The sequence below is a fragment of the Perna viridis genome, chromosome 7 (assembly GCF_037379345.1).
Source record: "Perna viridis isolate PV_CMFRI_1.1 ecotype Kerala chromosome 7, ASM3737934v1, whole genome shotgun sequence".
NCBI lineage: Eukaryota > Metazoa > Mollusca > Bivalvia > Mytilida > Mytilidae > Perna > Perna viridis.
This window is the reverse complement of record NC_142451.1, coordinates 18,026,900-18,043,352: the sequence shown is the minus strand read 5'-3', so window position 1 is coordinate 18,043,352 and position 16,453 is coordinate 18,026,900. Positions and strand designations below refer to the sequence as shown.

Sequence of the window (16,453 nt, the reverse complement as noted above, 5' to 3'; positions counted from 1 at the left end):
ATAACAAATGGTATTTGTATGTTTTCAATAGGATTTTCATATGAAAAGAGTATTTTTTATAAGAATTTTTTAAATATATGATGTCATGTATTGAAAAGCACACAGTTATATTTATACTATACTGGTCCTAAACATATGTTTTTATATGTTTTAAAACATACGAAAACAAAGTTTGCAATTTTTTTCCATGTAAGCGGTGGATAATTTGCATAGGAATAAATTTTGCTGATATTCTCGGTTTTTGTTAAGTTCCGCGCTGATCATTTACTGTTTGGTTTAAAATGTCTCAGTGTCTTTGTGTTTTTGCTTCCTCTTTCGTTACTTCGTTTTAGTTGCTGACTTTGTAGATTTGATATATTACTTTAACATTTCATATTGTTTTAACTTTTGTTACACTAGAAATTACTTTTTTCTATATATCTTGATTTGTCATTCATGACATTGATATTATCATCTAATTACTTTTGTTACAGCCTGATATAGCTAGCAGAAGATAAAATATACAAACCATCGTTAATCAAACAATTTAAAAGCTATATACAAGTACCCTGTTTAATTTAGTAGTAAAATTTGCAGACGAATATCAAATATATCTCCTCTCCACCGGACTTGACCTTCGACAAGAAATAGGCCTGATAGGTTGCAAGAATCAGGAACTGCCGCCTAAGCCTTCAGTTTATTTGAAATTGTGCCGTTCAATTGTCTGTGTTTTTGTTTTGTTTTTTTTTTTTCGGTTGAGTGAGAGACAATCGCACGGTACTTATTCTTTATTGATCACAAATTGATCAAAAGAAATAAATAGTTGCAATTTCTTACAGTTTCTGCTGACGTGAAAGGTCTAGATTTTAATACTTTTTTTCATTTGCCAAAGCGAATCTAAGCTATTGTGCGACTACAAATAAAGATTGCGATCAATTCAGGACGTAAGTGATAAGATAAGATTGAGTGCAGTCTGGTGATATACTTTTGTTTTTACTTTATTTAGTACTTCTGTCATTTTCCTGGGTAGACTAGTCTCTAAATGCAATACATCCTTTATCAAACACATGTTACTAGTCTCTCTGTAGTATTTATAATGCTCAAAACATGTTGAAAAGCATTAAATCATCATAGGTTTTGTACTTTTTCCCCATTTACCAGATCGATAAACACATTTGTTCTAAGAAAAATATTTCCTATGTGAACACAATTATTTTACACGATGAAACTTGCTAAAGTTGCATCAAATATTTATCTATTTTTTGTTCATCTACTCCTTCAAGTGTCACATTATTTTGTATTTACAAATCTAAAAAATCAAATATCGATGTTTAATTGCACCAAAACGTAATGCTAAAAAAAGTCTAAAACAATCACTTGGATACCAGTCGTGTAAATCCAGATATTACTTTAAAAGAGTAATCAAGGGAACCACGATACTAGCGGAATTCAAAGAATGTAATCCAGGGACAAAGACCAGACATGGAAAACAGGCTAACACAAAAAAGAACATATAGCAACCAAAATAATACATACAAAGTAACAAAAGTAGATGAGCAAATGCGCAACTTGGACTCCACTAAAAGCTGGGGCAATGGACCAGGCGCACCGGTAGGGTAAGCATCCTCTGCTTTTCTAGAACACCCTCATGGTTGTTCATAAAAAGTCAAGTCCAGGTTAGACGAAAAAGGGAAGGAAGCTTAAGACACGTTGAACAAATCAGTTTTCGATATATTCGATTAATTATCCTTGTTTTACATCTAAGTACAAATCTACATATGCTATATTTTTTCGTAACGATAGCCCTTCCTGTATTTAAATTTGTATTTTGAGAAAATTACATTCATTACCCAATATAATCAACCAAATCTAACCAAAGATAGGTCTTGATATGTATCAATTTTATGTTCTATCTATATATTTTTTCCTCAAAAGCGCAACAACAATATGAAAAAACTAAGACTGATTATTTGATCAGTGACTGCTTCTGAACAAGAAATAATAGTGGGATTAGTGGGTTTTTGACATGCATGAATCTCTTCCTGTCAGATTTTTAAAGACTGTTACATAATAGAGATTACTACGACAACACTCTTAATTTGGCATTTTAGATGTATTCCATATACTACGGCCGTTTTGTACATTTTTGTTGAGTAGTTAAGATAGAAACATTGATAAAATTTTGTACGAATGTACAGAAGTGTCCAAGCTGTACTTACCACGAGTATTGTAAAATAAATAATGACATAAAATCCACTAAGATTGAACAAATTAACTTTAATTATTTTGTTCTAATGTTTTAAGACGGTGAGAAATTAGTTCTATCGTAAAACACAGCATGTCTGGAAGAATAAAGATTGTGAAAATATTTTATTTATCTCCGGTGGTAATCTAGTAATACAACTGAACTATAAGAGACCAAGTGACAACTTGTTCGTTTTTCCTTTGTTCTTATTGTATGATGTTTTCTCTAGCTAGTTACTCTCGTGATTCTAAATTATCGGCAAGTTTCAATGGCAACGTTACATTCATTTTGTTTGACTATTTGTGATATGTCTGTCTCGACTTCAAAACTGCCATTATCGACTCCGAACCTGCCATTATTGGTGTATGTATCACACAGTACTGTTAATCGAGATAAACTACGTACGATTTTTCAACCCGATATATAGCTACAGTTACAATGTCGAAATGAGTTTCAACAGTTATTGTTTTCGTTGCAATTAATGCGAAGTCTTGTGCATTTTTTAACGTTTGGTATATGGTGTGTATGTTTAAAAAAGAAAAATCGAGGTTGCGGACAATGACATAGAAAATGATAAACACTCTGTTCGGTTCCATTCGGAAAAACACAAAAAATAGAATACATCATTATAGAATAATTGAACTAGATTTAAACTCATATCTCTGTAAAATAGAACATTTTGTTATTCATTTATCTTTTTTTCTGTAGATTTGCTGAAATTTTCAAATGACGATCTTTTTTTATTTCATATTGTCTGAATCCTAAAGTAATTTGTAATTTCTTTACATCAACGATGTGCTTAAATTATGCTAAATCAGGTCGGGACCGATTTTCTATTACTCAAATAGTTCTGAGTCAACATCTGTGTACTACAAAAATACCAAATCAATACTTTAATTTTACTCAAATCAACAGCAAATGCCAAAGCCAGCTAATAGTTCAATATTCAGATGATTACGACCAATCAACCTTTGGCTTCATCTGCTATCATACAGCTTTTCTACGTGCCTCTGTTATATACATTTTAACAAATAGTCTAGTCGCCGTCATTCTGTTGGTAGGCAATGTGATTTAACAAGATAAAACTGGTTAAAGTAATATTCGATGAGATTCTGTGAGTGTGTTTTTTTTTCAGTTTGAGTAGATATTTATGAATAAAGTTATTCGAAGATGTTCAATTATTCATTGCGCAACATATGATTTTCATATGATTCGAGCTTTATGATAATAATTTGTTCAGTTTACATATGATTATTGCATAATTAGCATATGATGATCACATGCTTATCATAAGTTTACAAGCCAAACCTAGCATAAGAGAATCATGCGGTAATCATATGAATATAAATATGTGAATCGCCATATGATTATCATACTATTACCAAATGATTATCATACTATTACCGAATGCTTATCATACTATTACCGAATGATTATCATACTATTACCAGATGATTATCTAATAATTTGGGCAAAATAAGATCATCACATGTTGCACATTTGGCTGTGTATATATGCTATACATTAGAACTATTTAAAAACAAAAAAGGAAGAAAGAAAGGGTGAAAGAACCCAAAATTGGTTCAACTTAATATTTTTTCGAAGACTGAAATTTAAGTTAATGTTTCAAAAGCCGACTCTTTCTGCGAACTTATCGGAATTAAGATAAGTGGGAAAAAAAACTTGAATATTAAAAGGCGTTAATTATTTTGCTCTGTATAGATTGTATGTAAATAAAATATAATATAGCGCCACATTCTGTCTATTGGATTAGCTGATACAGTCATCCTTCTTTTGTCCTGAAACTAAAAAAAACCCCACTCAATCGAATTTCAATATAACGATGATAATATTAGAATCGTAATGGAATGCCGTGTTAAGAGTTTTATTAAGTTTTCATGTAATCTCCAGTGTAAGCCTTTCGGAGAATAGGACGATCACGAGTTTGAGCTGTAAAGATGACGACGAAAAGAACATTAGTTTACATGAATAGCTAATAAAATGCGTTCATTTTGTGGTAATTGCTCATATCTTTTAAACTCGGGAGTAATTATAGAGGAAGCTGCAGAAAAATACGTAATGAATCTTCTTACTATCTATTAAAAGCAATTGATTTTTGATCAATTTTGAATTTATTAGTAATTCGATTTGATTTTGATATCAAGGAGCAGCGATTGATATATTCAATTAATGTACTTACCATGAAAATATGTTTGGATTAATGTTTCACGCACGTTTTCGAACATCTTTTTACATAGGCGAATCCAAAGAGGACGGGGAGGCTTTTAGGCGTGGTTTGGCGTCCCCTTTATGATCGAAATGATGGCTGGTTATACAGAAAAATCTGGAAATCACTGTGGCGGTCCCCTTTAGGCCAGTCGGCGGTTCTCTTCGTTTCGGAATTTCTGGTTCCGCCACTATTTATAATGTACAATATCGGATTTTGTTCACACATAGGCAGCACTTTTATGTATATTTTTAAACAATTTGACATGTTATCACACATTAAAAGCATTTTCGTAGTCTTTACGACATTATGTGTTAAACACCAATAATGCAATAAAGAAATAATGCATGTATGTGCAATTCGAATTAGCGCGTAATGTAGACTTAACATATTTTCAGGGAAATTTGAACAAATAAAGATAAAATTCCTACACATAAAAGCATAGAAACAATATATAGAACAAAGCCCAATACGTAGGAGGAACAATTGAAAACATTTACAAAGGGCGCGTCTTGTGCGATTCTAGTAATAATTTCTGACTTACGTCAGGTTTGATAGTAAACAGGGAAAAAATATGAATATTAAAATTAATATGTCTTAATGATGGAAATGGATATCTGATTGCTAGTTTTGATTGAAATAAATATCAAGCATAACGCTTTTTCATAAAATCAGAGGTATGATATGATAAGTTCATATATTTACATGTTGACGGACGGTATATTCCAACAAGAAAATCGTTTTAGACACGGGCTGAAATTCGTTTGTAATGTAAAATTAGCTGCAGTTGATAAATTTGTCAGTCTCGACCAGTGTGTCACGATATGTGCAACATTGTTATTATTACAGTTAAGGAAGTATTCATACGGATTTATGTTAACATATTTGTTATAGCATAAATTAAAATTTTTTCCATGGGAATGTAGTACCACGTTTCTCCATAATGGAGTACTGGTAAAATATTAATCATTATATCATTGGTTGATACAATGTTTCCATAACAATGTAAATAAGACTGAATAGTAGTTTTATTTCCCAAACAAACTTATTTCTTCATTTGTTTTTCATCGGTAATGAAAGGGTAGTCTGTTAATGCTTCTAGATACTCCTAAGAAATATATATACAAATCCATCTAATTTGTTAAAACGACGTAAAAACTGAAAGATTTAGAGTGCAAATTGATCTTAATTGATTTATTTGAATCTTACAGTGTAGAAGATGAAATTGCCTAGAGACCTACATGTATACTAATTTCTTATCTCTGTCGTTCGATCGACGAAATTGTGACAGTTTTGACGTGTAATTTGCATTTGCAGTTCTTTTTATATGATTGATGATAAATTAGTTTGAAGTTGTATGTCAGAAAAAAAAAACATTGAAGTTACCACTAAGATAAGATTTTTTTCACTCTGTTAAAACTTCAAAATTGATGAAATGGAAAAGAAAAGCATAGGGTTACTATTCTAAATACTTTGGTCAATTCATCTGATTTTCGATTTTTTACACTGTCTTAATTTTTTTCTTACTTAAAATATGGTGTAAATTACAATATGCACTCTGATATATAGGTTAACGACTAGTAAAGAAAGAATGAGAATTACGGGCATATACTAGGAATAAATGTTGCTATTGCGCACAAAAATAACAATATATCAAATGCCTTCTTTCCATTATATGTCTTTTGAGGTTTTGTGCAATTTGTTGATATAGACAAAATGGCTTGGTATTCTGTGCTTTTGGGGAGATGGCGCCACCCTATATTAATTTGATCTGGTATTGACTGTGTAGTTCTGTGTAGTTCCGAGGCAAGAAAAAATCCGCGTGACACATACCTTTGAATCTTAATAAGGTAGACCTAGGTAAGAGACAAACCTCTTACAAATCATTGGAACGTTTGTATTCAGGGTCTTTATATCAATCTCATGTAAGCATCAAAATAACTTAGATTTATCTCATTCTGTTTCAAATGAAAGCTTGAAAAGCTTTGGTGAAATTGAATACGATACCAACATATCACTGATTTCAAGAGTCATGTCTCGTATCCTAGGTCTACCTCCTTAAGTTGTTGGTTCTTTTCGACTATTTGATTAGACACACCAAGACAATGCATATGACCGTAATGAACAAGTTGCTGATTGATCTTGTTCTTTCATATCATTTTGTTATTACTTGGTTAAATAAGTTCTTTGGAAATGACCGCTTTTAACTACCAAGGACAAATTGCAAATTGAAGATTATACAACAATCAATTATACAACTAGTCGCTATAACATATGCGATTGGAATATCATAGCAAAGTGGTTCATATAATAAGTTGCAAAACCATAAATTCTTGGTTCCTTTATTTCACCATGAACTGCTTGACCAATTCATTCCTGCTTTCTTCTTAATAGAATTATTATATTGCTTCTATCGTAACTAGTTTTGTTGTGATATTACTTCAATTGTTGATGAAATCAGCAACAGAAATAAAATCGTTACTAGTCGGTAATAAGATAAACATACATTAAATACATTTTTTGGAATATAATATTTTCTGGAAATTGTTTTTTACTTATCTTTTTACTTGATAGTCTACCTTATAACATAACTTATTGATTAAGCGACCGATTGGCATAGAAGTAACGCATTATATTTCTAGTTTTTTTTTGATATTTTACTTATCATTGTGAGTTTATTTATTGTTGCTATACAGATGATAAATTATATACATATATATTAATGTATTTCACTTATTTGTACCTGAATAGAGTTATATATATATATATATATATATATATATATATATATATATATATATATATATATATATATATATATATATATATATATATATATAGTGAAAATAATCTTCGAGGCATTCCAGTAAATGTATGTTTCATATTGGAGATGTTGTAATATTTAAAATGCAATTATCATGAGGGTAAGACATATCTGAATAGGTTTTTAAGATCGTAAGTTTTAACGGAGGACAGTGTTCACCTCGCCATGAGGATATTGTATTTCATTATCAAAATTATACGACAGAATGAATGTATGTATGTAAATTTTACCATGTTTTGATTACGTTTATATTAGTCCATTACTTAACGTACAATAATTCTATTAAAAAATTAGGAGATAAAATTTGTAACCAGTTGATAAGTTCTGCCTAATAATTTTTATATTGGGAATACTTCTATGAATTTTCTTAATTGAACGAAATATCGAGAGACAGATAAATGGCAGATAAATCTGGCAATCCATTTACTTAATCTCATTACGTAATTGCTGCTATCCTTGCACAGTACTGAAATTTTTTCGTTAATTTAATCAATGTAGGCGTTAGGTAAGTTGAAAAAGTAACTTTTATCTGAATTATTTCAGCATTACCAGGCTATACTTACTAGCACTGTAGAGCTGTAGAGCAGGTTTTGCTTACTATTCCGGAGCACCTGATCTTACTCCCATTTTTTTTATTTATAAAGTCTTGTTTTATTCGGTTCGGTACATCGTATATGTATATTATCTTTGTTTCCCTTTTTCGCGTTCAGAGTATGCACTTTGATTTTTATTTATCTGATTTTCCCACTATAGAATCTTCGGTATTTTTGCTGATATATTATTTCAGTAATGTCTTACAGTATCCATTAACTTTTGGAGTGTTGATGATTGGGTTTTTCTTTTTGTTTGGGAGTCTCATAATTTGAAATATTGTTCCAGCTTTTGATTTCCTGCCTGAATATATTTTGTTATATGTCTTTATCATCCGAATTGGGTATGTTATTTGACGCGATAGTTCACGAGCTCGTTAAATCAATTAATAAAGAGCTTTTGTAAAATTAAAATTTCAGTACGTATAATTAATCAGTCTCCTGGCCAGAGAGAATATTCTCTATTTTAGAATTTTACACCTTTATATTTCTATATCCCCACCCCTTTTTTTAAGCAGAAGAAAAGCCTACTTGCTGGCGGAGGGATACATAGTAAATAAGAAAGCAATTATAGGTCTGCTGAGGAGATTGATAAATCATTAAAGAATATGTACTATGAACTGTTTTCTTAAATGGAGATACGATACTTAATTCGATTAAAACCAGAGAAATTAATAATAATGGATTATCAGAATTCATATATCTACCGTCAGACGTACATCTAAACACGTGTTTCTTCCTAAACGCAACGTATATATAATATCAGTTCATTCAAGAATATAGGAGCTCCGTCAAGGTAGTTAAAAAAAAGTTAATTGAAAAAAGTTTATGTTGATAACTTTATACCATCTGCTATAAATCATGCCCATTACGAAACCAAATATTCCAAAGAGTAATCAAAGGAAAAAAGTTTCCACGCAACAAAGAAGATGAAATAACTAAAATAACACTTATCAAAAACAAAAGCAAATGTGCAACTCGAACTCCCCCAAAAACTGGGAGCATGGACTTGGTGTACCAGCAAGGTAAGCGACCTCTACTTTTTTTAGAAACACCCGCCGAGTTGCTAATCAAATATCAAGTCTTGAGTAGACGATCTAGAAAAGGGAAAGCTATGACACAGTGAATATACTGGTTCTAATGATGCAGATAGTAATGTAGTGACGATTTAAATTTTATGGCAGCATATTTATGTTGCAGAAGACTAATTATAGGAAGTCTAGCACAGTACAAGTTGTTCAAGTAGTTACGGCAAACTCTGGCATAACGTATGCATTGTGATGCTGAAAAGATGTCGCCACAGATGAAAAGAAAGGGGACAACACGGAATAGGAAGTCATCGTGTTTGTCGTATAGTTGGTCACAAGAGTTTTTATCATCGATCTCTAAGTGTAGATCAAGATATGAGGCTAACTTCATAACGTCTGTAGTCATTTATCACAAGTTCTGTGGGGTAGATGTGATGTGTAAAATCCCAGAAACAAGGATTGTTTAAAAATAATACGTTATCTATATGGCGGAAACTGAGATCAAAGGATCTTGCTAAACGATTTACATGATTTAACTTCTTTTGGATCAGATCGGCAATGCAGTAAGTCTCATAAGAGTAAGAAATAGGTCAGTGAGTAGCGGGGCACAATTTGTTTCTTTTGGAATTCCGACAGCTTGTTGACAAACGCGTCTACCACTCTAGACAAATTCGTAATCAATAAAAAATTCCAGCATTTTGTAAACACCTTCTTCGGTATATTTGGAAGATGATTTGGAATTTCTTAACTCTATCATCGCTTTGGTAAGTTCGTTCAATAGCGTAAATCGTTAATCGAGTGCAATTACCATCATCTAAGTGAATCTTTTACCTACAAATCATAGTATGATACTAGGTGTAGGAATATTTTTAAGGAAGTATTGATAATAAAAAAAAGAAATAATCTTATACAAGTATAAAAGTTGTTGGTCATAATTGGGAGTATAATAACAAAGAATTTTATAAGTACACACAAATGGTTAATGTTAGATTCATTTTTGAGAGACGCGACGTAGTAATAATTTAGGTGACCATTTCAGGAAAATTTTAATTATTAGTCTCTATCTTTCACAACAGTAGTCGGATACTTTCTTCTTGCACCGATTGCTTTCGGAAATTTGTAACAAACAGCAGATATGGCAATTATCTATCGTTTGCCATGTAGATGAGGCATCGTCTGTTTTGTCACTCCCTTGGTCATTTAAGTGCTTACATGAGGCCGCCAATAATGTACACGACATACGAAATGCCCAAGTTTGACCTTATATTGATGTCCATTCTGAAAAAGAAAAGATCTGTCTCTATACATATTGTAATTTGTATCTGATGAAATATAGAATGATGACTAAGAATTTATGAATATTTCCATCCTTTCATTAATATTGTATCATTTCTGCTAATTTCTTAATGGCATAAGGAGTGGGCGAAAGGCTGGAGAGTTCAACTGTTCATAAATATGACTGGGACCTCAATTTCCACTTGAAAATAAACAAAAATGGTAGAAGAGATAAACAAACCAAATTACTTTTTTTTAATTTTATACAGTAGAAGTTGTCTAAATCGAAACCTTAGTAATTATACACTTGTCTAAAACAGACATTTTCCATATAAGTCCCTCTATATTGGTTAAAATGTATATTGAACCTTGATAAACAGGACACCTGACTAAACCTTACCAATTTAAGAGTCCAGGTTTCGTCGGTTTTCACCTTTTGTAACTTTGACAATGTCATACCGTTGTCGAATCTGTAAGTATTGGGTCAATATTATGAAAGCTAATAAAAACGGATTTTTTTTTCTTATCTTCAGAATGGCAAGTTCTAGCTGACCTTTTTATTTAACCCTGGTGTGGGAAATTCATTTGTTCTTGACGTTTTTGTACAATTTATAACTTCGTAAAATACAAAAATAATTAGTACAATTACTGTACGCTTAGTAAACCTTTTTACAAATATGTGGGTTGGAGTACATTTGGATTAGTTAATATCTAATAATCAATACTGGTTAATGTTTGGTTACGATTATTATTAGTTAACAACTTAATAAACTTAATAAAGGTGAACAGAAAAAGATCGATTGTAAGTTGTTTTTCAGAATCAGGCAAAATGGGAAAATTCAGGAACATCCATGTAAAAAACATACGATTTGAGAATACAATTCCCCTCAAGGATGTTTTCTCTATTTGAAAAGAATCATTTAATCTCTGCATCACTGGTTTTGGTGGGAAAAAAAACAATGTTAGAAAAATGATGTTTTTGACAGAGTTATCTGCCCTTGACATGTTCATTTGCGGGTCATTTCAATGAAATAATAACTCAATTTACTGAATTGACATGGAAAATCTTGTCTTTTTTCTATATCAGAAAATGCGTCTCAAAAGGTCTCTTAACAAATTCTTTTTTTCAGGTATTAGTCCTTAGTAGAAAAATTCTCAGTTAATTATACAATAATGAATAATAACTGATTTTGTCAATTATTCTTTTTGCTGATATTACCGCTGCTTTACCGATTTTGGATAGTATGGCATGCTTTTTCACTCACCAGTAGTATATTCACGCTGCAATGGAAGAGCTAGGATTGGCGCAGTGTTTAATCTAGATTTAACCCATCATTTCGTTTGAAATGTTTTTACCAAGTCAGAACCATTGCGGTACCAGCTACCCCGTTGCTGTAATATCTGTTTTGTCAGAATCAGTTTTTGATTGATCAAATTATTGTTCGTTAATTTTGTTTTACCTTTATTTCGTTGAATCCGATGGTGCAAATAGCCAAATTAAATTTTCAAAATAGTGGGCTTTTATACCATGTTTTACCCGCTGCCTGATTCTTACAGAGACTGATACGTAATTCACCAGTCTCCAGTAAAATAAATGCTCCTCTACTATCTTGTCCCACATTAAAATAAAAAAATTCTGACACTAAACCGTAATTTTTTTTATTGACTATTGATTTTTTTAACTTTGCTTGTTCCATTGAATAAAATGTATATGACCTCGACTGTAATTTACAACGTAAGTCATTCAGAATGCAACCGAATTTCATATTATTTCTTGGTGACACAGAAAATCAAATACCACTTTATTCTTCAATATGACTTGACAACGTTGGGATCTGATGTAAAAGTATTGGTGTTATTCAAATGGACGGAACACAACTATAAATGGCTAAAAAGTAGACGATTATGCAAGTACGGAAGCACTGTTTTGTCGTTTAATACAAATTGAGTTGTGGTCATCATAGGCATAGCCTAAAATCATATCAAGGAAAGCAATTTTGAAGTTTTTTGCAGGTTGGTATATATAAATCAAAAAAGAGAACACAAAAGATGAAATGAAATTTTAACTTTGACATTCAAAAGGTGAAGAACCGACGTAATTATGTTTGAAATCTGTTATTGATGATCAATACCCAAAAAGTTATTATTTCCATTTTGATAATATTGTCATTTTTTAAATTGAACAGAAGTGAATGGAATACACAAGAATGAATTGTTTGGTTTTACTTCTATTTTGTAGTGTTTATGTTTTTGTTTTGTTTTGTCGTTTGATACGAAACGAATGATGTCAATTCTCTGCTTTGTTCTTGTGATAATTAAACTTTAAAATAAATTCTGCTTTAAGATGGCAAAATCATTTGGAATCTAAATTTAAGTAAAGACCTTGATTAATTCATTTTATAGGGATTGACAGAGGCGTAATGAATTCAGGTTTTTTATGATGAATGACGAAATAGTCTGATTTTATACAATTTGTTCATAAAATGTTAACAAGGTCAGACAGCTGTAATTGCATTCAGAACTATAATAATGTCAGTATCAAACTTGGTATTGCTCATATGAAAGCATAAGAAAAAAATGATTTAGAAACCTTTGTTGTGTATGATATGGAGACGCATATTTTAAGAGCAATAACAAACAAAGAAACCAGATAGAATTGTCTACGTCTTATGAAAACCTTTTTAGGCCTTGTTATATGGATAAATTGAAATATTTTCCACCTTTTGTACTGATTTTTAAGGAAGACGTAGTTATATTTACCCTTTAAACAACAATAATCTGTTATTAAAATACGCTCCCGAAGGTAACGTAAATGAGTAATTTGTGACATTTTTCTTTGAAGTACATAGATTGGTAATACTTGTCACAGCGTACTGGTCGTTATGAAAAAAATAACAGGACAGTTTAAAACCAGCGTGCGTGAAAAATCGTAACATGACAGTGAAGTTGAATGACGTCGGCTCATCCCGACAAAATAGGTCATTTCATATTTTCCTGTACTGTTGAAAACAAAGCGAATCATTGCTTTTTCCAACATAAGCATTGCCAGAAAAGTCAAAGTATTATGGTAGCCAAATATTTACGAAAATGACGTTAACAGTCATACCAATAATTATTAGACAATTCTAACCGAATTGGTAATTAGAATAAAATAATTATGATTATTATTATTTACAGTACTTATATAGCGCTTATCTAAAATATTACTCAAAGCGCTTTCCCATGCATATATAAAATGACATAAATTTGTTGATATTAGAAGAATTAATAAATGAAATCGCTAAAAATCTGCGTTAGATATTTATATATGAGCTATAAAAATCAGCAGTTATTTATTTGAAAACGTTATTATGAAACGTAAAAAATAAGGAAATATTATGTAAAGAAGTATACATAGATATTAACTAAAAATAGCATTTGCTTTTCATTGCGCCTGACTGAATAAATCATTTTCAAGGTTTTTCTTGACAGCTTTTGCAGATTTGATGTTTCGCAGTTCGTTTGGCAGGTCACTACACAAACAGCTCTCCCAAACCGTTTCACTCCGGATTTTTTGTTCGGACTATTGGTCTGACTAGAAAACTATTTGCACCAAAGATACTTATCGGTGTGAGGACGTTTTTTGTTAGGAGAGTATAACAGGTTTCATATCACAATTATGAACCAGTGCGAATGAGCACGATCATATCATATCTTTTCTCAATTGCTAAAGTATTATCGACAGATGCCGGAGGACACGTAACTTGGCAATATAATAGACCCTTTTGGGCTAACTGTTGGATATACACTTCTGCGAAGAATTTTTTTTGTTCTACCTAAGCCCTACCTCGCGGAAGTATACATTGAGCATGCTCACCATTTTACCACAAAAGAGTCTATAGGCCATATGTAAAAAGATAAACAAAGTATACGCCGACGAAAATATCGTAATGTAATTCGAACGTGTATATAACAAAATAAAAGGACAAAAAACTTATCTAATTCCTATATATGAGTATTTTATTGTATTAGTGGGGCGATTTTCGCGACAAATATTTATATCTTCATGTCACTGATGGTGGCATGATATACAATTCATTACCTAAATTGGTTAAGTCGAATGCTAACTTTCTATTATAGTTTGCTAATATAACTGTACATTTTATGGATCAATAAATAAATCGGATGCTTTAATGGATATCAGAAAATATCATTTCAGTTCCAAAAGAATCTAGATATATGGTTTAAGCAATGATTTATTATCGGGTTTGTTATCTTTCGAAGATTGTAGGCAGTAGAAGGGATAATGAATAATGTTATTTCATATGACTGTGTAAGAAATTGTATAGAATTCTTCCGGACGTGATTAAAGGCTTCAGTTATATGGACTTATCAAGAAGCAGGAACAAAGTACTTCTGTTCCTTAAAACATTATTGCAGTACATAAGGTCAAATCTGCGTCTGTAGCGAAATCAGATTTTGTTTGATTCTGTTATAGCAAAACTGATCTGTAACGGAAATACATTCCAAGGAATTTTCTCGAACACGGATTAAAAATGTGTTGACACAACGAACAAAATATAACTAGTTTTTTTATTCTTCTGTAATCAACCGGTAATAACACAAATAAAAGAGATTTAAGAGATCTAGAAGTTTCTTTTAGAACATTTTAGAGAATTTCACAGGTGATAGGAGGAAAGCTACTGTAGTTTTTCTTATCAAAATGATGTCTCTGCAGCCAAGCTAAATTCAAAACTTCGGAAGATACACTCTCCTATTTAAATTAACATCCAGATTGTATCAAATAAATTTACAATATTTTAAGATAATTCTTATACATATGTGCTCATTTTCAAAGGTTTAACTTCTAAACTTTATTTAACCACAACATCTTTTCCAGTTAACTCATCTTGATGTAAACAAAAACTGTAAATCAGATGCAGTGCAGTGAAATGTCTAAATTCATTAGTACTTGATTTCAAGGTTTATTTATCATAATGGTATATTCGTGTTTCTTTTTAGCTATGGACTATGATATTGAACATAGGAATTAATTGAAATATAATTCTAATCATGAGATTTTTCATGCCCATAGCCGTTTTTGATTGGTCGAGAACGTCGTTGCCAGAAAGTTCATACATGCATGAACTTCGCCAGATCGTTGTTACATGCATTAACGCCAGTCAACTTGAAACTAATTATATTGCGGCCGTGTAGTTCGAAAAAGTGTGGCAACGAACTGAACGGCATAATATAACCGTAAGACTAGTTTATTACGTGCACATTGATTTTACCGGTCAAGTTTGTTTACAGAGAGTAATTTTCAGCTCGGGCAAAGAAACGTTTAACTGAGTCTGTCTGAACCCTTGAAAATACCTTGTTGTAATATTCCTCCTTCCTTGTTGTATTTCCGTAATAATTGTATTCCTGTTGAATTGTTTACATCTCGTATTTTTCAATGCCAACTATCACTTCGTCCATGCCGCCTTTACGGTCGTTGTGCAGCCGATTATGTTTAAATATTCGTCCGCGCTCCCATACGTGTGCAAAGGGATTTGTGTGTATTGAAGCGTAAACATAAACACAGTGTATCAATATAAGCGACTGAGGCTCTCAGGGGGTAACTCGGGTAAAATTATAAGGGTTGAACAGCTATTTTCGGTCGTTCATGCATGTTTGAACGGATCTCTCCACTCCCAAACATTTTATGAACGGCCTATGGCCGTTCATTGAGTTTGGGAGCTCCGAGATCCGTTCATACATGCATGAACGACCGAAAATAGCTGTTCAATCCTATAATACGAGCGTGACAGTATGTCCTGTACATGTTACATTATTGCTAACTTGCTCGATCTATTCTAGTTTATATTACTGTAAAACCTGTATAACCCAAACCCAAAACAATTCCAAACTTTTCTAAGCCAGACACTTTTAAAAGTCCCTTTATATCAATTCAAATGTACTTAAGCTGTTTAGATGACGTATTATCGTAAATCAATCAAAGTTTCGGTAATTTGATACATTACATCTACCCCAAAAGAACTTGAGATAAAGAATACTACAGGCACACTGAAGTCAGCCCATATCGCGATATACAAACTTAGAGATCGATAGTAAAGGAAAATTATTGACTCTAGGATAAACGCAATTACTTTTCATTCAGAATTGTCAACTTTCCTTTCATCTGTGGCAACATCCCTTTTACACCTAACTCATCAGTTATGCCTGAGCTTGCCGTAACTACGCAGACGTATTGTATCGCACTAGACTGATTAAAGAGTAATCAAGAGAACCAAGGTTATAGCG

At 31.8% G+C, this 16,453-nt stretch overlaps 1 protein-coding gene and 1 long non-coding RNA gene across 2 annotated transcripts in view; one reads left to right on the top strand and one right to left on the bottom strand.

Moving 5' to 3' along the window:
• The window catches only part of LOC148611618 (gamma-aminobutyric acid type B receptor subunit 1-like), a 73,786-nt gene that overhangs the window by 10,581 nt on the left and 46,752 nt on the right, over nt 1-16,453 (top strand). The gene's annotated exons all lie outside the window — the stretch shown is intronic.
• On the bottom strand, nt 9,799-15,714 carry LOC148611619 (uncharacterized). Its single transcript, XR_015924160.1, has 3 exons — nt 15,524-15,714; nt 10,569-10,638; nt 9,799-10,171 (listed from the first exon to the last, which is right to left on the bottom strand). It is a non-coding gene; the product is annotated as an uncharacterized LOC148611619 (long non-coding RNA).